General features: G+C 46.3%; 15 non-coding genes and 6 pseudogenes across 15 annotated transcripts; all 21 read right to left on the reverse strand.

Moving 5' to 3' along the window:
- Positions 1–493: 493 nt before the first annotated feature.
- Positions 494–684, reverse strand: LOC141233947 (U2 spliceosomal RNA). The gene has a single exon (XR_012299973.1). It is a non-coding gene; the product is annotated as a U2 spliceosomal RNA (small nuclear RNA).
- Positions 685–1,799: 1,115 nt separating this feature from the next.
- On the reverse strand, positions 1,800–1,984 carry LOC141234082 (U2 spliceosomal RNA). The gene has a single exon (XR_012300096.1). It is a non-coding gene; the product is annotated as a U2 spliceosomal RNA (small nuclear RNA).
- Positions 1,985–2,778: 794 nt separating this feature from the next.
- On the reverse strand, positions 2,779–2,870 carry LOC141234120 (U2 spliceosomal RNA; annotated as a pseudogene).
- Positions 2,871–3,985: 1,115 nt separating this feature from the next.
- On the reverse strand, positions 3,986–4,170 carry LOC141234083 (U2 spliceosomal RNA). Its single transcript, XR_012300097.1, has one exon. It is a non-coding gene; the product is annotated as a U2 spliceosomal RNA (small nuclear RNA).
- A 794-nt stretch (positions 4,171–4,964) lies between these two features.
- LOC141234122 (U2 spliceosomal RNA) lies at positions 4,965–5,056 on the reverse strand (annotated as a pseudogene).
- Positions 5,057–6,171: 1,115 nt separating this feature from the next.
- Positions 6,172–6,362, reverse strand: LOC141233948 (U2 spliceosomal RNA). The gene has a single exon (XR_012299974.1). It is a non-coding gene; the product is annotated as a U2 spliceosomal RNA (small nuclear RNA).
- A 1,109-nt stretch (positions 6,363–7,471) lies between these two features.
- On the reverse strand, positions 7,472–7,664 carry LOC141234064 (U2 spliceosomal RNA). Its single transcript, XR_012300084.1, has one exon. It is a non-coding gene; the product is annotated as a U2 spliceosomal RNA (small nuclear RNA).
- A 470-nt stretch (positions 7,665–8,134) lies between these two features.
- Positions 8,135–8,273, reverse strand: LOC141234117 (U2 spliceosomal RNA; annotated as a pseudogene).
- Positions 8,274–9,388: 1,115 nt separating this feature from the next.
- On the reverse strand, positions 9,389–9,573 carry LOC141234085 (U2 spliceosomal RNA). Its single transcript, XR_012300099.1, has one exon. It is a non-coding gene; the product is annotated as a U2 spliceosomal RNA (small nuclear RNA).
- A 794-nt stretch (positions 9,574–10,367) lies between these two features.
- On the reverse strand, positions 10,368–10,459 carry LOC141234123 (U2 spliceosomal RNA; annotated as a pseudogene).
- A 1,115-nt stretch (positions 10,460–11,574) lies between these two features.
- On the reverse strand, positions 11,575–11,759 carry LOC141234086 (U2 spliceosomal RNA). Its single transcript, XR_012300100.1, has one exon. It is a non-coding gene; the product is annotated as a U2 spliceosomal RNA (small nuclear RNA).
- Positions 11,760–12,553: 794 nt separating this feature from the next.
- Positions 12,554–12,645, reverse strand: LOC141234124 (U2 spliceosomal RNA; annotated as a pseudogene).
- A 1,115-nt stretch (positions 12,646–13,760) lies between these two features.
- On the reverse strand, positions 13,761–13,951 carry LOC141233949 (U2 spliceosomal RNA). The gene has a single exon (XR_012299975.1). It is a non-coding gene; the product is annotated as a U2 spliceosomal RNA (small nuclear RNA).
- A 1,115-nt stretch (positions 13,952–15,066) lies between these two features.
- On the reverse strand, positions 15,067–15,257 carry LOC141233950 (U2 spliceosomal RNA). The gene has a single exon (XR_012299976.1). It is a non-coding gene; the product is annotated as a U2 spliceosomal RNA (small nuclear RNA).
- A 1,115-nt stretch (positions 15,258–16,372) lies between these two features.
- LOC141233952 (U2 spliceosomal RNA) lies at positions 16,373–16,563 on the reverse strand. The gene has a single exon (XR_012299977.1). It is a non-coding gene; the product is annotated as a U2 spliceosomal RNA (small nuclear RNA).
- Positions 16,564–17,678: 1,115 nt separating this feature from the next.
- Positions 17,679–17,869, reverse strand: LOC141233953 (U2 spliceosomal RNA). The gene has a single exon (XR_012299978.1). It is a non-coding gene; the product is annotated as a U2 spliceosomal RNA (small nuclear RNA).
- A 1,115-nt stretch (positions 17,870–18,984) lies between these two features.
- Positions 18,985–19,171, reverse strand: LOC141234101 (U2 spliceosomal RNA). The gene has a single exon (XR_012300109.1). It is a non-coding gene; the product is annotated as a U2 spliceosomal RNA (small nuclear RNA).
- Positions 19,172–19,961: 790 nt separating this feature from the next.
- Positions 19,962–20,053, reverse strand: LOC141234128 (U2 spliceosomal RNA; annotated as a pseudogene).
- A 1,115-nt stretch (positions 20,054–21,168) lies between these two features.
- LOC141233954 (U2 spliceosomal RNA) lies at positions 21,169–21,359 on the reverse strand. The gene has a single exon (XR_012299979.1). It is a non-coding gene; the product is annotated as a U2 spliceosomal RNA (small nuclear RNA).
- A 1,115-nt stretch (positions 21,360–22,474) lies between these two features.
- On the reverse strand, positions 22,475–22,665 carry LOC141233955 (U2 spliceosomal RNA). Its single transcript, XR_012299980.1, has one exon. It is a non-coding gene; the product is annotated as a U2 spliceosomal RNA (small nuclear RNA).
- A 1,115-nt stretch (positions 22,666–23,780) lies between these two features.
- LOC141233956 (U2 spliceosomal RNA) lies at positions 23,781–23,971 on the reverse strand. Its single transcript, XR_012299981.1, has one exon. It is a non-coding gene; the product is annotated as a U2 spliceosomal RNA (small nuclear RNA).
- Positions 23,972–24,491: the final 520 nt, after the last annotated feature.

Below are 24,491 nucleotides of genomic sequence, written 5' to 3' on the forward strand. Positions count from 1 at the left end.
AACGTTTCAGAAAAGGCATTGTAGCAAACCAAAAAAGAAATTTTAAGCGCAGCAGAGTAACCAGCGCACATACCTGTTAGCTCAGGTGAGTTTAAAAGGCTGCTGTTGATAACAAGGGCATTTGCTAAATAGATGGTGTGTGTGCAACAATATACTGAAAGGTCAATTATATTGTGCAGCTTATCTCACCACCTGTAGTTATTTAGGTGAAAGCTCCAAAATGCTTGCCTAATATGTCTGTTTATCCAAAAGGAAGTAAAAAGGGAGAGCTAGAAAGATAGCATTGCATCACATTACATGGCAATGCAATGCACAGTTGCTGAAGTTGAACCAAAATGAGCTTGTAATCTGGCTTCTGCAACTTTGAACATGAAAAATCCAATGAGGAGAAGAAAAGCAAAGCCAAAGAGTCCATCCCAAAATCCGACAAACAAGCAAAATGAACAAAAAACATTGAATTCAATTCTTTCTGATTTTAGAAACTGCATTAAAGAAGGGGTGCACCGGTCCTGGAGATACTGCAATACCAGGTCAATGCGTGGAGTGGACAGAGCAAGCTCTTTTTCCATCTCCCTGTTCTAAAAATCCATTTAATATATGGTCCCCAGATAGGGGACGTATCAGATATTAAACTGATAAGAACAGATACTACACTTGATCTTAGCCAAAAGGCCGAGAAGCGATAACCAGAATTGGTTTCAAACTACGGAGCCACCCAAGGATCCTGAAAAGTCCATTTGTGGAGATGAGCTCCTGGACTCCCGTTAAGAAGACATGTTGTCAACCTCTAGATCCCTTACATGCGTGCACTTTTCGGCTTGCTGCTGCTGCAATCCACGCGTTTTAGATCTGCATAACTCCACCTCTTTAAACACAGCACCTTCACCCCCTGCTGTTCCCACCCGCCTCAACACCGTTGGAAGGGAGGAGAACCAATTAAGGCGGGGGGTGGGGTGGAACGAGCAGCTGTCTACCCTTAGCAGGAGGGCTCCTGATTACATACCTCTCCTGCTGCTGCTGCTGCTGGCTGTCCAGCAGCAGACTGAAGGAGGCTGCTGCTGTGCACAGGTATATAAAGGCTCAGAGCCTATTATGACACGCGCAGCCAGCGTTCCATTGCCACATTCCATCTACTGCAGGCAGGATACCTGGCTGGCTGAATGTCGCTGAGAAGCTCACAGAGACCGCCATAAGCAACAGTTTAACAGAATGCCACAGACTAATCAACCAAACTTTTTGGGTTGGGTTCTCTTTTATAGTCTGCAGGCATTAAATGAAAGAAGTCAGTGTTCCAGCAGAAGGAGACAACGTTTCAGAAAAGGCATTGTAGCAAACCAAAAAAGAAATTTTAAGCGCAGCAGAGTAACCAGCGCACATACCTGTTAGCTCAGGTGAGTTTAAAAGGCTGCTGTTGATAACAAGGGCATTTGCTAAATAGATGGTGTGTGTGCAACAATATACTGAAAGGTCAATTATATTGTGCAGCTTATCTCACCACCTGTAGTTATTTAGGTGAAAGCTCCAAAATGCTTGCCTAATATGTCTGTTTATCCAAAAGGAAGTAAAAAGGGAGAGCTAGAAAGATAGCATTGCATCACATTACATGGCAATGCAATGCACAGTTGCTGAAGTTGAACCAAAATGAGCTTGTAATCTGGCTTCTGCAACTTTGAACATGAAAAATCCAATGAGGAGAAGAAAAGCAAAGCCAAAGAGTCCATCCCAAAATCCGACAAACAAGCAAAATGAACAAAAAACATTGAATTCAATTCTTTCTGATTTTAGAAACTGCATTAAAGAAGGGGTGCACCGGTCCTGGAGATACTGCAATACCAGGTCAATGCGTGGAGTGGACAGAGCAAGCTCTTTTTCCATCTCCCTGTTCTAAAAATCCATTTAATATATGGTCCCCAGATAGGGGACGTATCAGATATTAAACTGATAAGAACAGATTTTTTTTTTTTTATCGAAAGCCCGAATTCGTGTACAAAACCCGAGTGCGCTTAAAAAAGTGACAATTGCCACAAAAAAAAGTGCACTAGGATGCTGGTCTTCTTGAAACCTTCTCCAAAAGGAGAAGGGTCCCCCAAACCATTCCCCGTCCCTCCGTGCCAGAAGGCCACAGCGAGGCACAGGGACAAATAGCCACCTCCAGCCGGAGCCAGAGGCGACCCAATCTTACCCTCAATACCTGCCCGAGTTCTCACCCGAGCAAGGCACTGGGAGCCAAAGACTGTGCTCCCCTCCCGGAAGAGGGGAGCCAACAACGCTCTCCTCGCGAAAGAGGAGAGCCAGGGGGGTTCAGGGGGGAGCGGAACCTGATGGCCACACACTCCCCCCCTAGACCTGCCAAGAGAGGAACCCGTAAGGGAACCGCATCCCGACAAAATCCTAGTAAGGACGTGGACACACGTGAAAAAGTGGACACACAGTGACAAAAAAAAATTAAATAAATAGTGAAGGTTTCACAGTATAATACTGCCCGGACCTTCGACCGGGAATTGAAAAATTCCCCATCCTAAGGCCAGAAGGCCCGGAATAAGGGTGTGTGTGAAGAAAGAAATATTGAAGTGCTAGTGCAAATGTGCCATAAACTCAAGTGTGGTTCCCAATCCCAGTGAGTTAAGGCACCCCAGGGTCACCACTCCTGGGGCACTTCACACTTCGGGCTTTCGATCTTCCCCGGCCCAATGGCGTCGATCCTGGGGGGCCATGCTTTCCACCAGATGACTATATTAGCCACCTGGCGTACTAACAAGCGCCTAAACCCCAGTGTGCATAATGTATCAATCTACTAGGGCGGCAAACATCCAAAACCGCCTTTTCGAAAGATACTACACTTGATCTTAGCCAAAAGGCCGAGAAGCGATAACCAGAATTGGTTTCAAACTACGGAGCCACCCAAGGATCCTGAAAAGTCCATTTGTGGAGATGAGCTCCTGGACTCCCGTTAAGAAGACATGTTGTCAACCTCTAGATCCCTTACATGCCTGCACTTTTCGGCTTGCTGCTGCTGCAATCCACGCGTTTTAGATCTGCATAACTCCACCTCTTTAAACACAGCACCTTCACCCCCTGCTGTTCCCACCCGCCTCAACACCGTTGGAAGGGAGGAGAACCAATTAAGGCGGGGGGTGGGGTGGAACGAGCAGCTGTCTACCCTTAGCAGGAGGGCTCCTGATTACATACCTCTCCTGCTGCTGCTGCTGCTGGCTGTCCAGCAGAAGACTGAAGGTGGCTGCTGCTGTGCACAGGTATATAAAGGCTCAGAGCCTATTATGAGACGCGCAGCCAGCGTTCCATTGCCACATTCCATCTACTGCAGGCAGGATACCTGGCTGGCTGAATGTCGCTGAGAAGCTCACAGAGACCGCCATAAGCAACAGTTTAACAGAATGCCACAGACTAATCAACCAAACTTTTTGGGTTGGGTTCTCTTTTATAGTCTGCAGGCATTAAATGAAAGAAGTCAGTGTTCCAGCAGAAGGAGACAACGTTTCAGAAAAGGCATTGTAGCAAACCAAAAAAGAAATTTTAAGCGCAGCAGAGTAACCAGCGCACATACCTGTTAGCTCAGGTGAGTTTAAAAGGCTGCTGTTGATAACAAGGGCATTTGCTAAATAGATGGTGTGTGTGCAACAATATACTGAAAGGTCAATTATATTGTGCAGCTTATCTCACCACCTGTAGTTATTTAGGTGAAAGCTCCAAAATGCTTGCCTAATATGTCTGTTTATCCAAAAGGAAGTAAAAAGGGAGAGCTAGAAAGATAGCATTGCATCACATTACATGGCAATGCAATGCACAGTTGCTGAAGTTGAACCAAAATGAGCTTGTAATCTGGCTTCTGCAACTTTGAACATGAAAAATCCAATGAGGAGAAGAAAAGCAAAGCCAAAGAGTCCATCCCAAAATCCGACAAACAAGCAAAATGAACAAAAAACATTGAATTCAATTCTTTCTGATTTTAGAAACTGCATTAAAGAAGGGGTGCACCGGTCCTGGAGATACTGCAATACCAGGTCAATGCGTGGAGTGGACAGAGCAAGCTCTTTTTCCATCTCCCTGTTCTAAAAATCCATTTAATATATGGTCCCCAGATAGGGGACGTATCAGATATTAAACTGATAAGAACAGATTTTTTTTTTTTTATCGAAAGCCCGAATTCGTGTACAAAACCCGAGTGCGCTTAAAAAAGTGACAAGTGCCACAAAAAAAAGTGCACTAGGATGCTGGTCTTCTTGAAACCTTCTCCAAAAGGAGAAGGGTCCCCCAAACCATTCCCCGTCCCTCCGTGCCAGAAGGCCACAGCGAGGCACAGGGACAAATAGCCACCTCCAGCCGTAGCCAGAGGCGACCCAATCTTACCCTCAATACCTGCCCGAGTTCTCACCCGAGCAAGGCACTGGGAGCCAAAGACTGTGCTCCCCTCCCGGAAGAGGGGAGCCAACAACGCTCTCCTCCCGAAAGAGGAGAGCCAGGGGGGTTCAGGGGGGAGCGGAACCTGATGGCCACGCACTCCCCCCCTAGACCTGCCAAGAGAGGAACCCGTAAGGGAACCGCATCCCGACAAAATCCTAGTAAGGACGTGGACACACGTGAAAAAGTGGACACACAGTGACAAAAAAAAATTAAATAAATAGTGAAGGTTTCACAGTATAATACTGCCCGGACCTTCGACCGGGAATTGAAAAATTCCCCATCCTAAGGCCAGAAGGCCCGGAATAAGGGTGTGTGTGAAGAAAGAAATATTGAAGTGCTAGTGCAAATGTGCCATAAACTCAAGTGGGGTTCCCAATCCCAGTGAGTTAAGGCACCCCAGGGTCACCACTCCTGGGGCACTTCACACTTCGGGCTTTCGATCTTCCCCGGCCCAATGGCGTCGATCCTGGGGGGCCATGCTTTCCACCAGATGACTATATTAGCCACCTGGCGTACTAACAAGCGCCTAAACCCCAGTGTGCATAATGTATCAATCTACTAGGGCGGCAAACATCCAAAACCGCCTTTTCGAAAGATACTACACTTGATCTTAGCCAAAAGGCCGAGAAGCGATAACCAGAATTGGTTTCAAACTACGGAGCCACCCAAGGATCCTGAAAAGTCCATTTGTGGAGATGAGCTCCTGGACTCCCGTTAAGAAGACATGTTGTCAACCTCTAGATCCCTTACATGCCTGCACTTTTCGGCTTGCTGCTGCTGCAATCCACGCGTTTTAGATCTGCATAACTCCACCTCTTTAAACACAGCACCTTCACCCCCTGCTGTTCCCACCCGCCTCAACACCGTTGGAAGGGAGGAGAACCAATTAAGGCGGGGGGTGGGGTGGAACGAGCAGCTGTCTACCCTTAGCAGGAGGGCTCCTGATTACATACCTCTCCTGCTGCTGCTGCTGCTGGCTGTCCAGCAGCAGACTGAAGGTGGCTGCTGCTGTGCACAGGTATATAAAGGCTCAGAGCCTATTATGACACGCGCAGCCAGCGTTCCATTGCCACATTCCATCTACTGCAGGCAGGATACCTGGCTGGCTGAATGTCGCTGAGAAGCTCACAGAGACCGCCATAAGCAACAGTTTAACAGAATGCCACAGACTAATCAACCAAACTTTTTGGGTTGGGTTCTCTTTTATAGTCTGCAGGCATTAAATGAAAGAAGTCAGTGTTCCAGCAGAAGGAGACAACGTTTCAGAAAAGGCATTGTAGCAAACCAAAAAAGAAATTTTAAGCGCAGCAGAGTAACCAGCGCACATACCTGTTAGCTCAGGTGAGTTTAAAAGGCTGCTGTTGATAACAAGGGCATTTGCTAAATAGATGGTGTGTGTGCAACAATATACTGAAAGGTCAATTATATTGTGCAGCTTATCTCACCACCTGTAGTTATTTAGGTGAAAGCTCCAAAATGCTTGCCTAATATGTCTGTTTATCCAAAAGGAAGTAAAAAGGGAGAGCTAGAAAGATAGCATTGCATCACATTACATGGCAATGCAATGCACAGTTGCTGAAGTTGAACCAAAATGAGCTTGTAATCTGGCTTCTGCAACTTTGAACATGAAAAATCCAATGAGGAGAAGAAAAGCAAAGCCAAAGAGTCCATCCCAAAATCCGACAAACAAGCAAAATGAACAAAAAACATTGAATTCAATTCTTTCTGATTTTAGAAACTGCATTAAAGAAGGGGTGCACCGGTCCTGGAGATACTGCAATACCAGGTCAATGCGTGGAGTGGACAGAGCAAGCTCTTTTTCCATCTCCCTGTTCTAAAAATCCATTTAATATATGGTCCCCAGATAGGGGACGTATCAGATATTAAACTGATAAGAACAGATACTACACTTGATCTTAGCCAAAAGGCCGAGAAGCGATAACCAGAATTGGTTTCAAACTACGGAGCCACCCAAGGATCCTGAAAAGTCCATTTGTGGAGATGAGCTCCTGGACTCCCATTAAGAAGACATGTTGTCAACCTCTAGATCCCTTACATGCCTGCACTTTTCGGCTTGCTGCTGCTGCAATCCACGCGTTTTAGATCTGCATAACTCCACCTCTTTAAACACAGCACCTTCACCCCCTGCTGTTCCCACCCGCCTCAACACCGTTGGAAGGGAGGAGAACCAATTAAGGCGGGGGGTGGGGTGGAACGAGCAGCTGTCTACCCTTAGCAGGAGGGCTCCTGATTACATACCTCTCCTGCTGCTGCTGGCTGTCCAGCAGCAGACTGAAGGTGGCTGCTGCTGTGCACAGGTATATAAAGGCTCAGAGCCTATTATGACACGCGCAGCCAGCGTTCCATTGCCACATTCCATCTACTGCAGGCAGGATACCTGGCTGGCTGAATGTCGCTGAGAAGCTCACAGAGACCGCCATAAGCAACAGTTTAACAGAATGCCACAGACTAATCAACCAAACTTTTTGGGTTGGGTTCTCTTTTATAGTCTGCAGGCATTAAATGAAAGAAGTCAGTGTTCCAGCAGAAGGAGACAACGTTTCAGAAAAGGCATTGTAGCAAACCAAAAAAGAAATTTTAAGCGCAGCAGAGTAACCAGCGCACATACCTGTTAGCTCAGGTGAGTTTAAAAGGCTGCTGTTGATAACAAGGGCATTTGCTAAATAGATGGTGTGTGTGCAACAATATACTGAAAGGTCAATTATATTGTGCAGCTTATCTCACCACCTGTAGTTATTTAGGTGAAAGCTCCAAAATGCTTGCCTAATATGTCTGTTTATCCAAAAGGAAGTAAAAAGGGAGAGCTAGAAAGATAGCATTGCATCACATTACATGGCAATGCAATGCACAGTTGCTGAAGTTGAACCAAAATGAGCTTGTAATCTGGCTTCTGCAACTTTGAACATGAAAAATCCAATGAGGAGAAGAAAAGCAAAGCCAAAGAGTCCATCCCAAAATCCGACAAACAAGCAAAATGAACAAAAAACATTGAATTCAATTCTTTCTGATTTTAGAAACTGCATTAAAGAAGGGGTGCACCGGTCCTGGAGATACTGCAATACCAGGTCAATGCGTGGAGTGGACAGAGCAAGCTCTTTTTCCATCTCCCTGTTCTAAAAATCCATTTAATATATGGTCCCCAGATAGGGGACGTATCAGATATTAAACTGATAAGAACAGATTTTTTGATTGAATATATCTTTTATTAGCACAAAAAATAAGTTAACAGACAGTGTACAGTGCCGCAGCCCAGTACACCCAGAATTCTACATCATATTTACATAGCATGAGGATACGACGCACTAACTAGACACATCACACCCCTATGCTACACAAAACACTCAATCTGAAAGAAAAAGCATGTCAATCAATACAGTACGACGAACCGTGATAAGGGATGGGGATTGGGAAAAAGGGGATGGGGAGGGGAAAATCACAGGCCCGAAGCTTTATTGAAAGACAAGACACATAAGGGGAGAGGGGGAGGAGGGGTTTAGTCCTCATCCTCGTCCTCCGGACCGTCCTCGATGGAATAGTCTCTGAGCAGGCTGTGGATCAGCCTGCGTCAGTCCTGGATGGACATCCTCTCCCTCCTCAAGATGAGCCAGTTCCTGGCGACCCAAGCGGCATCCTTGAAGCAGTTCATAAGGCGCCAAGCCTCCTGGATGGCTCCGACGGTATGAACCCCAGGGAAGAGTCCATAAAGCACAGAATGGTGCGATAGGCTCGCCCTGGGGACAGAGTTCCTCAGGTCGTCCTCAAGGGCAGTCAACAGGCGCTGTGCAAATCAGATACTACACTTGATCTTAGCCAAAAGGCCGAGAAGCGATAACCAGAATTGGTTTCAAACTACGGAGCCACCCAAGGATCCTGAAAAGTCCATTTGTGGAGATGAGCTCCTGGACTCCCGTTAAGAAGACATGTTGTCAACCTCTAGATCCCTTACATGCCTGCACTTTTCGGCTTGCTGCTGCTGCAATCCACGCGTTTTAGATCTGCATAACTCCACCTCTTTAAACACAGCACCTTCACCCCCTGCTGTTCCCACCCGCCTCAACACCGTTGGAAGGGAGGAGAACCAATTAAGGCGGGGGGTGGGGTGGAACGAGCAGCTGTCTACCCTTAGCAGGAGGGCTCCTGATTACATACCTCTCCTGCTGCTGCTGCTGCTGGCTGTCCAGCAGCAGACTGAAGGTGGCTGCTGCTGTGCACAGGTATATAAAGGCTCAGAGCCTATTATGACACGCGCAGCCAGCGTTCCATTGCCACATTCCATCTACTGCAGGCAGGATACCTGGCTGGCTGAATGTCGCTGAGAAGCTCACAGAGACCGCCATAAGCAACAGTTTAACAGAATGCCACAGACTAATCAACCAAACTTTTTGGGTTGGGTTCTCTTTTATAGTCTGCAGGCATTAAATGAAAGAAGTCAGTGTTCCAGCAGAAGGAGACAACGTTTCAGAAAAGGCATTGTAGCAAACCAAAAAAGAAATTTTAAGCGCAGCAGAGTAACCAGCGCACATACCTGTTAGCTCAGGTGAGTTTAAAAGGCTGCTGTTGATAACAAGGGCATTTGCTAAATAGATGGTGTGTGTGCAACAATATACTGAAAGGTCAATTATATTGTGCAGCTTATCTCACCACCTGTAGTTATTTAGGTGAAAGCTCCAAAATGCTTGCCTAATATGTCTGTTTATCCAAAAGGAAGTAAAAAGGGAGAGCTAGAAAGATAGCATTGCATCACATTACATGGCAATGCAATGCACAGTTGCTGAAGTTGAACCAAAATGAGCTTGTAATCTGGCTTCTGCAACTTTGAACATGAAAAATCCAATGAGGAGAAGAAAAGCAAAGCCAAAGAGTCCATCCCAAAATCCGACAAACAAGCAAAATGAACAAAAAACATTGAATTCAATTCTTTCTGATTTTAGAAACTGCATTAAAGAAGGGGTGCACCGGTCCTGGAGATACTGCAATACCAGGTCAATGCGTGGAGTGGACAGAGCAAGCTCTTTTTCCATCTCCCTGTTCTAAAAATCCATTTAATATATGGTCCCCAGATAGGGGACGTATCAGATATTAAACTGATAAGAACAGATTTTTTTTTTTTTATCGAAAGCCCGAATTCGTGTACAAAACCCGAGTGCGCTTAAAAAAGTGACAAGTGCCACAAAAAAAAGTGCACTAGGATGCTGGTCTTCTTGAAACCTTCTCCAAAAGGAGAAGGGTCCCCCAAACCATTCCCCGTCCCTCCGTGCCAGAAGGCCACAGCGAGGCACAGGGACAAATAGCCACCTCCAGCCGGAGCCAGAGGCGACCCAATCTTACCCTCAATACCTGCCCGAGTTCTCACCCGAGCAAGGCACTGGGAGCCAAAGACTGTGCTCCCCTCCCGGAAGAGGGGAGCCAACAACGCTCTCCTCCCAAAAGAGGAGAGCCAGGGGGGTTCAGGGGGGAGCGGAACCTGATGGCCACACACGCCCCCCCTAGACCTGCCAAGAGAGGAACCCGTAAGGGAACCGCATCCCGACAAAATCCTAGTAAGGACGTGGACACACGTGAAAAAGTGGACACACAGTGACAAAAAAAAATTAAATAAATAGTGAAGGTTTCACAGTATAATACTGCCCGGACCTTCGACCGGGAATTGAAAAATTCCCCATCCTAAGGCCAGAAGGCCCGGAATAAGGGTGTGTGTGAAGAAAGAAATATTGAAGTGCTAGTGCAAATGTGCCATAAACTCAAGTGGGGTTCCCAATCCCAGTGAGTTAAGGCACCCCAGGGTCACCACTCCTGGGGCACTTCACACTTCGGGCTTTCGATCTTCCCCGGCCCAATGGCGTCGATCCTGGGGGGCCATGCTTTCCACCAGATGACTATATTAGCCACCTGGCGTACTAACAAGCGCCTAAACCCCAGTGTGCATAATGTATCAATCTACTAGGGCGGCAAACATCCAAAACCGCCTTTTCGAAAGATACTACACTTGATCTTAGCCAAAAGGCCGAGAAGCGATAACCAGAATTGGTTTCAAACTACGGAGCCACCCAAGGATCCTGAAAAGTCCATTTGTGGAGATGAGCTCCTGGACTCCCGTTAAGAAGACATGTTGTCAACCTCTAGATCCCTTACATGCCTGCACTTTTCGGCTTGCTGCTGCTGCAATCCACGCGTTTTAGATCTGCATAACTCCACCTCTTTAAACACAGCACCTTCACCCCCTGCTGTTCCCACCCGCCTCAACACCGTTGGAAGGGAGGAGAACCAATTAAGGCGGGGGGTGGGGTGGAACGAGCAGCTGTCTACCCTTAGCAGGAGGGCTCCTGATTACATACCTCTCCTGCTGCTGCTGCTGCTGGCTGTCCAGCAGCAGACTGAAGGTGGCTGCTGCTGTGCACAGGTATATAAAGGCTCAGAGCCTATTATGACACGCGCAGCCAGCGTTCCATTGCCACATTCCATCTACTGCAGGCAGGATACCTGGCTGGCTGAATGTCGCTGAGAAGCTCACAGAGACCGCCATAAGCAACAGTTTAACAGAATGCCACAGACTAATCAACCAAACTTTTTGGGTTGGGTTCTCTTTTATAGTCTGCAGGCATTAAATGAAAGAAGTCAGTGTTCCAGCAGAAGGAGACAACGTTTCAGAAAAGGCATTGTAGCAAACCAAAAAAGAAATTTTAAGCGCAGCAGAGTAACCAGCGCACATACCTGTTAGCTCAGGTGAGTTTAAAAGGCTGCTGTTGATAACAAGGGCATTTGCTAAATAGATGGTGTGTGTGCAACAATATACTGAAAGGTCAATTATATTGTGCAGCTTATCTCACCACCTGTAGTTATTTAGGTGAAAGCTCCAAAATGCTTGCCTAATATGTCTGTTTATCCAAAAGGAAGTAAAAAGGGAGAGCTAGAAAGATAGCATTGCATCACATTACATGGCAATGCAATGCACAGTTGCTGAAGTTGAACCAAAATGAGCTTGTAATCTGGCTTCTGCAACTTTGAACATGAAAAATCCAATGAGGAGAAGAAAAGCAAAGCCAAAGAGTCCATCCCAAAATCCGACAAACAAGCAAAATGAACAAAAAACATTGAATTCAATTCTTTCTGATTTTAGAAACTGCATTAAAGAAGGGGTGCACCGGTCCTGGAGATACTGCAATACCAGGTCAATGCGTGGAGTGGACAGAGCAAGCTCTTTTTCCATCTCCCTGTTCTAAAAATCCATTTAATATATGGTCCCCAGATAGGGGACGTATCAGATATTAAACTGATAAGAACAGATTTTTTTTTTTTTATCGAAAGCCCGAATTCGTGTACAAAACCCGAGTGCGCTTAAAAAAGTGACAAGTGCCACAAAAAAAAGTGCACTAGGATGCTGGTCTTCTTGAAACCTTCTCCAAAAGGAGAAGGGTCCCCCAAACCATTCCCCGTCCCTCCGTGCCAGAAGGCCACAGCGAGGCACAGGGACAAATAGCCACCTCCAGCCGGAGCCAGAGGCGACCCAATCTTACCCTCAATACCTGCCCGAGTTCTCACCCGAGCAAGGCACTGGGAGCCAAAGACTGTGCTCCCCTCCCGGAAGAGGGGAGCCAACAACGCTCTCCTCCCAAAAGAGGAGAGCCAGGGGGGTTCAGGGGGGAGCGGAACCTGATGGCCACACACGCCCCCCCTAGACCTGCCAAGAGAGGAACCCGTAAGGGAACCGCATCCCGACAAAATCCTAGTAAGGACGTGGACACACGTGAAAAAGTGGACACACAGTGACAAAAAAAAATTAAATAAATAGTGAAGGTTTCACAGTATAATACTGCCCGGACCTTCGACCGGGAATTGAAAAATTCCCCATCCTAAGGCCAGAAGGCCCGGAATAAGGGTGTGTGTGAAGAAAGAAATATTGAAGTGCTAGTGCAAATGTGCCATAAACTCAAGTGGGGTTCCCAATCCCAGTGAGTTAAGGCACCCCAGGGTCACCACTCCTGGGGCACTTCACACTTCGGGCTTTCGATCTTCCCCGGCCCAATGGCGTCGATCCTGGGGGGCCATGCTTTCCACCAGATGACTATATTAGCCACCTGGCGTACTAACAAGCGCCTAAACCCCAGTGTGCATAATGTATCAATCTACTAGGGCGGCAAACATCCAAAACCGCCTTTTCGAAAGATACTACACTTGATCTTAGCCAAAAGGCCGAGAAGCGATAACCAGAATTGGTTTCAAACTACGGAGCCACCCAAGGATCCTGAAAAGTCCATTTGTGGAGATGAGCTCCTGGACTCCCGTTAAGAAGACATGTTGTCAACCTCTAGATCCCTTACATGCCTGCACTTTTCGGCTTGCTGCTGCTGCAATCCACGCGTTTTAGATCTGCATAACTCCACCTCTTTAAACACAGCACCTTCACCCCCTGCTGTTCCCACCCGCCTCAACACCGTTGGGAGGGAGGAGAACCAATTAAGGCGGGGGGTGGGGTGGAACGAGCAGCTGTCTACCCTTAGCAGGAGGGCTCCTGATTACATACCTCTACTGCTGCTGCTGCTGCTGGCTGTCCAGCAGCAGACTGAAGGTGGCTGCTGCTGTGCACAGGTATATAAAGGCTCAGAGCCTATTATGACACGCGCAGCCAGCGTTCCATTGCCACATTCCATCTACTGCAGGCAGGATACCTGGCTGGCTGAATGTCGCTGAGAAGCTCACAGAGACCGCCATAAGCAACAGTTTAACAGAATGCCACAGACTAATCAACCAAACTTTTTGGGTTGGGTTCTCTTTTATAGTCTGCAGGCATTAAATGAAAGAAGTCAGTGTTCCAGCAGAAGGAGACAACGTTTCAGAAAAGGCATTGTAGCAAACCAAAAAAGAAATTTTAAGCGCAGCAGAGTAACCAGCGCACATACCTGTTAGCTCAGGTGAGTTTAAAAGGCTGCTGTTGATAACAAGGGCATTTGCTAAATAGATGGTGTGTGTGCAACAATATACTGAAAGGTCAATTATATTGTGCAGCTTATCTCACCACCTGTAGTTATTTAGGTGAAAGCTCCAAAATGCTTGCCTAATATGTCTGTTTATCCAAAAGGAAGTAAAAAGGGAGAGCTAGAAAGATAGCATTGCATCACATTACATGGCAATGCAATGCACAGTTGCTGAAGTTGAACCAAAATGAGCTTGTAATCTGGCTTCTGCAACTTTGAACATGAAAAATCCAATGAGGAGAAGAAAAGCAAAGCCAAAGAGTCCATCCCAAAATCCGACAAACAAGCAAAATGAACAAAAAACATTGAATTCAATTCTTTCTGATTTTAGAAACTGCATTAAAGAAGGGGTGCACCGGTCCTGGAGATACTGCAATACCAGGTCAATGCGTGGAGTGGACAGAGCAAGCTCTTTTTCCATCTCCCTGTTCTAAAAATCCATTTAATATATGGTCCCCAGATAGGGGACGTATCAGATATTAAACTGATAAGAACAGATACTACACTTGATCTTAGCCAAAAGGCCGAGAAGCGATAACCAGAATTGGTTTCAAACTACGGAGCCACCCAAGGATCCTGAAAAGTCCATTTGTGGAGATGAGCTCCTGGACTCCCATTAAGAAGACATGTTGTCAACATCTAGATCCCTTACATGCCTGCACTTTTCGGCTTGCTGCTGCTGCAATCCACGCGTTTTAGATCTGCATAACTCCACCTCTTTAAACACAGCACCTTCACCCCCTGCTGTTCCCACCCGCCTCAACACCGTTGGAAGGGAGGAGAACCAATTAAGGCGGGGGGTGGGGTGGAACGAGCAGCTGTCTACCCTTAGCAGGAGGGCTCCTGATTACATACCTCTCCTGCTGCTGCTGCTGCTGGCTGTCCAGCAGCAGACTGAAGGTGGCTGCTGCTGTGCACAGGTATATAAAGGCTCAGAGCCTATTATGACACGCGCAGCCAGCGTTCCATTGCCACATTCCATCTACTGCAGGCAGGATACCTGGCTGGCTGAATGTCGCTGAGAAGCTCACAGAGACCGCCATAAGCAACAGTTTAACAGAATGCCACAGACTAATCAACCAAACTTTTTGGGTTGGGTTCTCTTTTATAGTCTGCAGGCATTAAATGAAAGAAGTCAGTGTTCCAGCAGAAGGAGACAACGTTTCAGAAAAGGCATTGTAGCAAACCAAAAAAGAAATTTTAAGCGCAGCAGAGTAACCAGCGCACATACCTGTTAGCTCAGGTGAGTTTAAAAGGCTGCTGTTGATAACAAGGGCATTTGCTAAATAGATGGTGTGTGTGCAACAATATACTGAAAGGTCAATTATATTGTGCAGCTTATCTCACCACCTGTAGTTATTTAGGTGAAAGCTCCAAAATGCTTGCCTAATATGTCTGTTTATCCAAAAGGAAGTAAAAAGGGAGAGCTAGAAAGATAGCATTGCATCACATTACATGGCAATGCAATGCACAGTTGCTGAAGTTGAACCAAAATGAGCTTGTAATCTGGCTTCTGCAACTATGAACATGAAAAATCCAATGAGGAGAAGAAAAGCAAAGCCAAAGAGTCCATCCCAAAATCCGACAAACAAGCAAAATGAACAAAAAACATTGAATTCAATTCTTTCTGATTTTAGAAACTGCATTAAAGAAGGGGTGCACCGGTCCTGGAGATACTGCAATACCAGGTCAATGCGTGGAGTGGACAGAGCAAGCTCTTTTTCCATCTCCCTGTTCTAAAAATCCATTTAATATATGGTCCCCAGATAGGGGACGTATCAGATATTAAACTGATAAGAACAGATACTACACTTGATCTTAGCCAAAAGGCCGAGAAGCGATAACCAGAATTGGTTTCAAACTACGGAGCCACCCAAGGATCCTGAAAAGTCCATTTGTGGAGATGAGCTCCTGGACTCCCGTTAAGAAGACATGTTGTCAACCTCTAGATCCCTTACATGCCTGCACTTTTCGGCTTGCTGCTGCTGCAATCCACGCGTTTTAGATCTGCATAACTCCACCTCTTTAAACACAGCACCTTCACCCCCTGCTGTTCCCACCCGCCTCAACACCGTTGGAAGGGAGGAGAACCAATTAAGGCGGGGGGTGGGGTGGAACGAGCAGCTGTCTACCCTTAGCAGGAGGGCTCCTGATTACATACCTCTACTGCTGCTGCTGCTGCTGGCTGTCCAGCAGCAGACTGAAGGTGGCTGCTGCTGTGCACAGGTATATAAAGGCTCAGAGCCTATTATGACACGCGCAGCCAGCGTTCCATTGCCACATTCCATCTACTGCAGGCAGGATACCTGGCTGGCTGAATGTCGCTGAGAAGCTCACAGAGACCGCCATAAGCAACAGTTTAACAGAATGCCACAGACTAATCAACCAAACTTTTTGGGTTGGGTTCTCTTTTATAGTCTGCAGGCATTAAATGAAAGAAGTCAGTGTTCCAGCAGAAGGAGACAACGTTTCAGAAAAGGCATTGTAGCAAACCAAAAAAGAAATTTTAAGTGCAGCAGAGTAACCAGCGCACATACCTGTTAGCTCAGGTGAGTTTAAAAGGCTGCTGTTGATAACAAGGGCATTTGCTAAATAGATGGTGTGTGTGCAACAATATACTGAAAGGTCAATTATATTGTGCAGCTTATCTCACCACCTGTAGTTATTTAAGTGAAAGCTCCAAAATGCTTGCCTAATATGTCTGTTTATCCAAAAGGAAGTAAAAAGGGAGAGCTAGAAAGATAGCATTGCATCACATTACATGGCAATGCAATGCACAGTTGCTGAAGTTGAACCAAAATGAGCTTGTAATCTGGCTTCTGCAACTTTGAACATGAAAAATCCAATGAGGAGAAGAAAAGCAAAGCCAAAGAGTCCATCCCAAAATCCGACAAACAAGCAAAATGAACAAAAAACATTGAATTCAATTCTTTCTGATTTTAGAAACTGCATTAAAGAAGGGGTGCACCGGTCCTGGAGATACTGCAATACCAGGTCAATGCGTGGAGTGGACAGAGCAAGCTCTTTTTCCATCTCCCTGTTCTAAAAATCCATTTAATATATGGTCCCCAGATAGGGGACGTATCAGATATTAAACTGATAAGAACAGATACTACACTTGATCTTAGCCAAAAGGCCGAGAAGCGATAATCAGAATTGGTTTCAAACTACGGAGCCACCCAAGGATCCTGAAAAGTCCATTTGTGGAGATGAGCTCCTGGACTCCCGTTAAGAAGACATGTTGTCAACCTCTAGATCCCTTACATGCCTGCACTTTTCGGCTTGCTGCTGCTGCAATCCACGCGTTTTAGATCTGCATAACTCCACCTCTTTAAACACAGCACCTTCACCCCCTGCTGTTCCCACCCGCCTCAACACCGTTGGAAGGGAGGAGAACCAATTTAGGCGGGGGGTGGGGTGGAACGAGCAGCTGTCTACCCTTAGCAGGAGGGCTCCTGATTACATACCTCTCCTGCTGCTGCTGCTGCTGGCTGTCCAGCAGCAGACTGAAGGTGGCTGCTGCTGTGCACAGGTATATAAAGGCTCAGAGCCTATTATGACACGCGCAGCCAGCGTTCCATTGCCACATTCCATCTACTGCAGGCAGGATACCTGGCTGGCTGAATGTCGCTGAGAAGCTCACAGAGACCGCCATAAGCAACAGTTTAACAGAATGCCACAGACTAATCAACCAAACTTTTTGGGTTGGGTTCTCTTTTATAGTCTGCAGGCATTAAATGAAAGAAGTCAGTGTTCCAGCAGAAGGAGACAACGTTTCAGAAAAGGCATTGTAGCAAACCAAAAAAGAAATTTTAAGCGCAGCAGAGTAACCAGCGCACATACCTGTTAGCTCAGGTGAGTTTAAAAGGCTGCTGTTGATAACAAGGGCATTTGCTAAATAGATGGTGTGTGTGCAACAATATACTGAAAGGTCAATTATATTGTGCAGCTTATCTCACCACCTGTAGTTATTTAGGTGAAAGCTCCAAAATGCTTGCCTAATATGTCTGTTTATCCAAAAGGAAGTAAAAAGGGAGAGCTAGAAAGATAGCATTGCATCACATTACATGGCAATGCAATGCACAGTTGCTGAAGTTGAACCAAAATGAGCTTGTAATCTGGCTTCTGCAACTTTGAACATGAAAAATCCAATGAGGAGAAGAAAAGCAAAGCCAAAGAGTCCATCCCAAAATCCGACAAACAAGCAAAATGAACAAAAAACATTGAATTCAATTCTTTCTGATTTTAGAAACTGCATTAAAGAAGGGGTGCACCGGTCCTGGAGATACTGCAATACCAGGTCAATGCGTGGAGTGGACAGAGCAAGCTCTTTTTCCATCTCCCTGTTCTAAAAATCCATTTAATATATGGTCCCCAGATAGGGGACGTATCAGATATTAAACTGATAAGAACAGATACTACACTTGATCTTAGCCAAAAGGCCGAGAAGCGATAACCAGAATTGGTTTCAAACTACGGAGCCACCCAAGGATCCTGAAAAGTCCATTTGTGGAGATGAGCTCCTGGACTCCCGTTAAGAAGACATGTTGTCAACCTCTAGATCCCTTGCATGCCTGCACTTTTCGGCTTGCTGCTGCTGCAATCCACGCGTTTTAGATCTGCATAACTCCACCTCTTTAAACACAGCACCTTCACCCCCTGCTGTTCCCACCCGCCTCAACACCGTTGGAAGGGAGGAGAACCAATTTAGGCGGGGGGTGGGGTGGAACGAGCAGCTGTCTACCCTTAGCAGGAGGGCTCCTGATTACATACCTCTCCTGCTGCTGCTGCTGCTGGCTGTCCAGCAGCAGACTGAAGGTGGCTGCTGCTGTGCACAGGTATATAAAGGCTCAGAGCCTATTATGACACGCGCAGCCAGCGTTCCATTGCCACATTCCATCTACTGCAGGCAGGATACCTGGCTGGCTGAATGTCGCTGAGAAGCTCACAGAGACCGCCATAAGCAACAGTTTAACAGAATGCCACAGACTAATCAACCAAACTTTTTGGGTTGGGTTCTCTTTTATAGTCTGCAGGCATTAAATGAAAGAAGTCAGTGTTCCAGCAGAAGGAGACAACGTTTCAGAAAAGGCATTGTAGCAAACCAAAAAAGAAATTTTAAGCGCAGCAGAGTAACCAGCGCACATACCTGTTAGCTCAGGTGAGTTTAAAAGGCTGCTGTTGATAACAAGGGCATTTGCTAAATAGATGGTGTGTGTGCAACAATATACTGAAAGGTCAATTATATTGTGCAGCTTATCTCACCACCTGTAGTTATTTAGGTGAAAGCTCCAAAATGCTTGCCTAATATGTCTGTTTATCCAAAAGGAAGTAAAAAGGGAGAGCTAGAAAGATAGCATTGCATCACATTACATGGCAATGCAATGCACAGTTGCTGAAGTTGAACCAAAATGAGCTTGTAATCTGGCTTCTGCAACTTTGAACATGAAAAATCCAATGAGGAGAAGAAAAGCAAAGCCAAAGAGTCCATCCCAAAATCCGACAAACAAGCAAAATGAACAAAAAACATTGAATTCAATTCTTTCTGATTTTAGAAACTGCATTAAAGAAGGGGTGCACCGGTCCTGGAGATACTGCAATACCAGGTCAATGCGTGGAGTGGACAGAGCAAGCTCTTTTTCCATCTCCCTGTTCTAAAAATCCATTTAATATATGGTCCCCAGATAGGGGACGTATCAGATATTAAACTGATAAGAACAGATTTTTTTTTTTTTTTATCGAAAGCCCGAATTCGTGTACAAAACCCGAGTGCGCTTAAAAAAGTGACAAGTGCCACAAAAAAAGTGCACTAGGATGCTGGTCTTCTTGAAACCCTCTCCAAAAGGAGAAGGGTCCCCCAAACCATTCCCCGTCCCTCCGAGCCAGAAGGCCACAGCGAGGAACAGGGACAAATAGCCACCTCCAGCCGGAGCCAGAGGCGACCCAATCTTACCCCCAGCACCTGCCCGAGTTCTCACCCGAGCAAGGCACTGGGAGCCAAAGACTGTGCTCCCCTCCCGGAAGAGGGGAGCCAACAACGCTCTCCTCCCGAAAGAGGAGAGCCAAGGGGGTTCAGGGGGGAGCGGAACCTGATGGCCACACACTCCCCCCCTAGACCTGCCAAGAGAGGAACCCGTAAGGGAACCGCATCCCGACAAAATCCTAGTAGGACGTAACACACGTGAATAAGTGGACACACAGTGACAAAGAAATTTAAATAAATAGTGAAGGTTTCACAGTATAATACTGCCCGGACCTTCGACCGGGAATTGAAAAATTCCCCATCCTAAGGCCAGAAGGCCCGGAATAAGGGTGTGTGTGAAGAAAGAAATATTGAAGTGCTAGTGCAAATGTGCCATAAACTCAAGTGGGGTTCCCAATCCCAGTGAGTTAAGGCACCCCAGGGTCACCACTCCTGGGGCACTTCACACTTCGGGCTTTCGATCTTCCCCGGCCCAATGGCGTCGATCCTGGGGGGCCATGCTTTCCACCAGATGACTATAGTAGCCACCTGGCGTACTAACAAGCGCCTAAACCCCAGTGTGCATAATGTATCAATCTACTAGGGCGGCCAACATCCAAAACCGCCTTTTCGAAAGATACTACACTTGATCTTAGCCAAAAGGCCGAGAAGCGATAACCAGAATTGGTTTCAAACTACGGAGCCACCCAAGGATCCTGAAAAGTCCATTTGTGGAGATTAGCTCCTGGACTCCCGTTAAGAAGACATGTTGTCAACCTCTAGATCCCTTACATGCCTGCACTTTTCGGCTTGCTGCTGCTGCAATCCACGCGTTTTAGATCTGCATAACTCCACCTCTTTAAACACAGCACCTTCACCCCCTGCTGTTCCCACCCGCCTCAACACCGTTGGAAGGGAGGAGAACCAATTAAGGCGGGGGGTGGGGTGGAACGAGCAGCTGTCTACCCTTAGCAGGAGGGCTCCTGATTACATACCTCTCCTGCTGCTGCTGCTGCTGGCTGTCCAGCAGCAGACTGAAGGTGGCTGCTGCTGTGCACAGGTATATAAAGGCTCAGAGCCTATTATGACACGCGCAGCCAGCGTTCCATTGCCACATTCCATCTACTGCAGGCAGGATACCTGGCTGGCTGAATGTCGCTGAGAAGCTCACAGAGACCGCCATAAGCAACAGTTTAACAGAATGCCACAGACTAATCAACCAAACTTTTTGGGTTGGGTTCTCTTTTATAGTCTGCAGGCATTAAATGAAAGAAGTCAGTGTTCCAGCAGAAGGAGACAACGTTTCAGAAAAGGCATTGTAGCAAACCAAAAAAGAAATTTTAAGCGCAGCAGAGTAACCAGCGCACATACCTGTTAGCTCAGGTGAGTTTAAAAGGCTGCTGTTGATAACAAGGGCATTTGCTAAATAGATGGTGTGTGTGCAACAATATACTGAAAGGTCAATTATATTGTGCAGCTTATCTCACCACCTGTAGTTATTTAGGTGAAAGCTCCAAAATGCTTGCCTAATATGTCTGTTTATCCAAAAGGAAGTAAAAAGGGAGAGCTAGAAAGATAGCATTGCATCACATTACATGGCAATGCAATGCACAGTTGCTGAAGTTGAACCAAAATGAGCTTGTAATCTGGCTTCTGCAACTTTGAACATGAAAAATCCAATGAGGAGAAGAAAAGCAAAGCCAAAGAGTCCATCCCAAAATCCGACAAACAAGCAAAATGAACAAAAAACATTGAATTCAATTCTTTCTGATTTTAGAAACTGCATTAAAGAAGGGGTGCACCGGTCCTGGAGATACTGCAATACCAGGTCAATGCGTGGAGTGGACAGAGCAAGCTCTTTTTCCATCTCCCTGTTCTAAAAATCCATTTAATATATGGTCCCCAGATAGGGGACGTATCAGATATTAAACTGATAAGAACAGATACTACACTTGATCTTAGCCAAAAGGCCGAGAAGCGATAACCAGAATTGGTTTCAAACTACGGAGCCACCCAAGGATCCTGAAAAGTCCATTTGTGGAGATGAGCTCCTGGACTCCCGTTAAGAAGACATGTTGTCAACCTCTAGATCCCTTACATGCCTGCACTTTTCGGCTTGCTGCTGCTGCAATCCACGCGTTTTAGATCTGCATAACTCCACCTCTTTAAACACAGCACCTTCACCCCCTGCTGTTCCCACCCACCTCAACACCGTTGGAAGGGAGGAGAACCAATTAAGGCGGGGGGTGGGGTGGAACGAGCAGCTGTCTACCCTTAGCAGGAGGGCTCCTGATTACATACCTCTCCTGCTGCTGCTGCTGCTGGCTGTCCAGCAGCAGACTGAAGGTGGCTGCTGCTGTGCACAGGTATATAAAGGCTCAGAGCCTATTATGACACGCGCAGCCAGCGTTCCATTGCCACATTCCATCTACTGCAGGCAGGATACCTGGCTGGCTGAATGTCGCTGAGAAGCTCACAGAGACCGCCATAAGCAACAGTTTAACAGAATGCCACAGACTAATCAACCAAACTTTTTGGGTTGGGTTCTCTTTTATAGTCTGCAGGCATTAAATGAAAGAAGTCAGTGTTCCAGCAGAAGGAGACAACGTTTCAGAAAAGGCATTATAGCAAACCAAAAAAGAAATTTTAAGCGCAGCAGAGTAACCAGCGCACATACCTGTTAGCTCAGGTGAGTTTAAAAGGCTGCTGTTGATAACAAGGGCATTTGCTAAATAGATGGTGTGTGTGCAACAATATACTGAAAGGTCAATTATATTGTGCAGCTTATCTCACCACCTGTAGTTATTTAGGTGAAAGCTCCAAAATGCTTGCCTAATATGTCTGTTTATCCAAAAGGAAGTAAAAAGGGAGAGCTAGAAAGATAGCATTGCATCACATTACATGGCAATGCAATGCACAGTTGCTGAAGTTGAACCAAAATGAGCTTGTAATCTGGCTTCTGCAACTTTGAACATGAAAAATCCAATGAGGAGAAGAAAAGCAAAGCCAAAGAGTCCATCCCAAAATCCGACAAACAAGCAAAATGAACAAAAAACATTGAATTCAATTCTTTCTGATTTTAGAAACTGCATTAAAGAAGGGGTGCACCGGTCCTGGAGATACTGCAATACCAGGTCAATGCGTGGAGTGGACAGAGCAAGCTCTTTTTCCATCTCCCTGTTCTAAAAATCCATTTAATATATGGTCCCCAGATAGGGGACGTATCAGATATTAAACTGATAAGAACAGATACTACACTTGATCTTAGCCAAAAGGCCGAGAAGCGATAACCAGAATTGGTTTCAAACTACGGAGCCACCCAAGGATCCTGAAAAGTCCATTTGTGGAGATGAGCTCCTGGACTCCCGTTAAGAAGACATGTTGTCAACCTCTAGATCCCTTACATGCCTGCACTTTTCGGCTTGCTGCTGCTGCAATCCACGCGTTTTAGATCTGCATAACTCCACCTCTTTAAACACAGCACCTTCACCCCCTGCTGTTCCCACCCGCCTCAACACCGTTGGAAGGGAGGAGAACCAATTAAGGCGGGGGGTGGGGTGGAACGAGCAGCTGTCTACCCTTACCAGGAGGGCTCCTGATTACATACCTCTCCTGCTGCTGCTGCTGCTGACTGTCCAGCAGCAGACTGAAGGTGGCTGCTGCTGTGCACAGGTATATAAAGGCTCAGAGCCTATTATGACACGCGCAGCCAGCGTTCCATTGCCACATTCCATCTACTGCAGGCAGGATACCTGGCTGGCTGAATGTCGCTGAGAAGCTCACAGAGACCGCCATAAGCAACAGTTTAACAGAATGCCACAGACTAATCAACCAAACTTTTTGGGTTGGGTTCTCTTTTATAGTCTGCAGGCATTAAATGAAAGAAGTCAGTGTTCCAGCAGAAGGAGACAACGTTTCAGAAAAGGCATTGTAGCAAACCAAAAAAGAAATTTTAAGCGCAGCAGAGTAACCAGCGCACATACCTGTTAGCTCAGGTGAGTTTAAAAGGCTGCTGTTGATAACAAGGGCATTTGCTAAATAGATGGTGTGTGTGCAACAATATACTGAAAGGTCAATTATATTGTGCAGCTTATCTCACCACCTGTAGTTATTTAGGTGAAAGCTCCAAAATGCTTGCCTAATATGTCTGTTTATCCAAAAGGAAGTAAAAAGGGAGAGCTAGAAAGATAGCATTGCATCACATTACATGGCAATGCAATGCACAGTTGCTGAAGTTGAACCAAAATGAGCTTGTAATCTGGCTTCTGCAACTTTGAACATGAAAAATCCAATGAGGAGAAGAAAAGCAAAGCCAAAGAGTCCATCCCAAAATCCGACAAACAAGCAAAATGAACAAAAAACATTGAATTCAATTCTTTCTGATTTTAGAAACTGCATTAAAGAAGGGGTGCACCGGTCCTGGAGATACTGCAATACCAGGTCAATGCGTGGAGTGGACAGAGCAAGCTCTTTTTCCATCTCCCTGTTCTAAAAATCCATTTAATATATGGTCCCCAGATAGGGGACGTATCAGATATTAAACTGATAAGAACAGATACTACACTTGATCTTAGCCAAAAGGCCGAGAAGCGATAACCAGAATTGGTTTCAAACTACGGAGCCACCCAAGGATCCTGAAAAGTCCATTTGTGGAGATGAGCTCCTGGACTCCCGTTAAGAAGACATGTTGTCAACCTCTAGATCCCTTACATGCCTGCACTTTTCGGCTTGCTGCTGCTGCAATCCACGCGTTTTAGATCTGCATAACTCCACCTCTTTAAACACAGCACCTTCACCCCCTGCTGTTCCCACCCGCCTCAACACCGTTGGAAGGGAGGAGAACCAATTAAGGCGGGGGGTGGGGTGGAACGAGCAGCTGTCTACCCTTAGCAGGAGGGCTCCTGATTACATACCTCTCCTGCTGCTGCTGCTGCTGGCTGTCCAGCAGCAGACTGAAGGTGGCTGCTGCTGTGCACAGGTATATAAAGGCTCAGAGCCTATTATGACACGCGCAGCCAGCGTTCCATTGCCACATTCCATCTACTGCAGGCAGGATACCTGGCTGGCTGAATGTCGCTGAGAAGCTCACAGAGACCGCCATAAGCAACAGTTTA

Source organism: Phyllobates terribilis, unplaced genomic scaffold (genome assembly GCF_046119375.1).
Source record: "Phyllobates terribilis strain yellow unplaced genomic scaffold, ASM4611937v1 Scaffold_629__1_contigs__length_933511, whole genome shotgun sequence".
NCBI classification, from domain to species: domain Eukaryota; kingdom Metazoa; phylum Chordata; class Amphibia; order Anura; family Dendrobatidae; genus Phyllobates; species Phyllobates terribilis.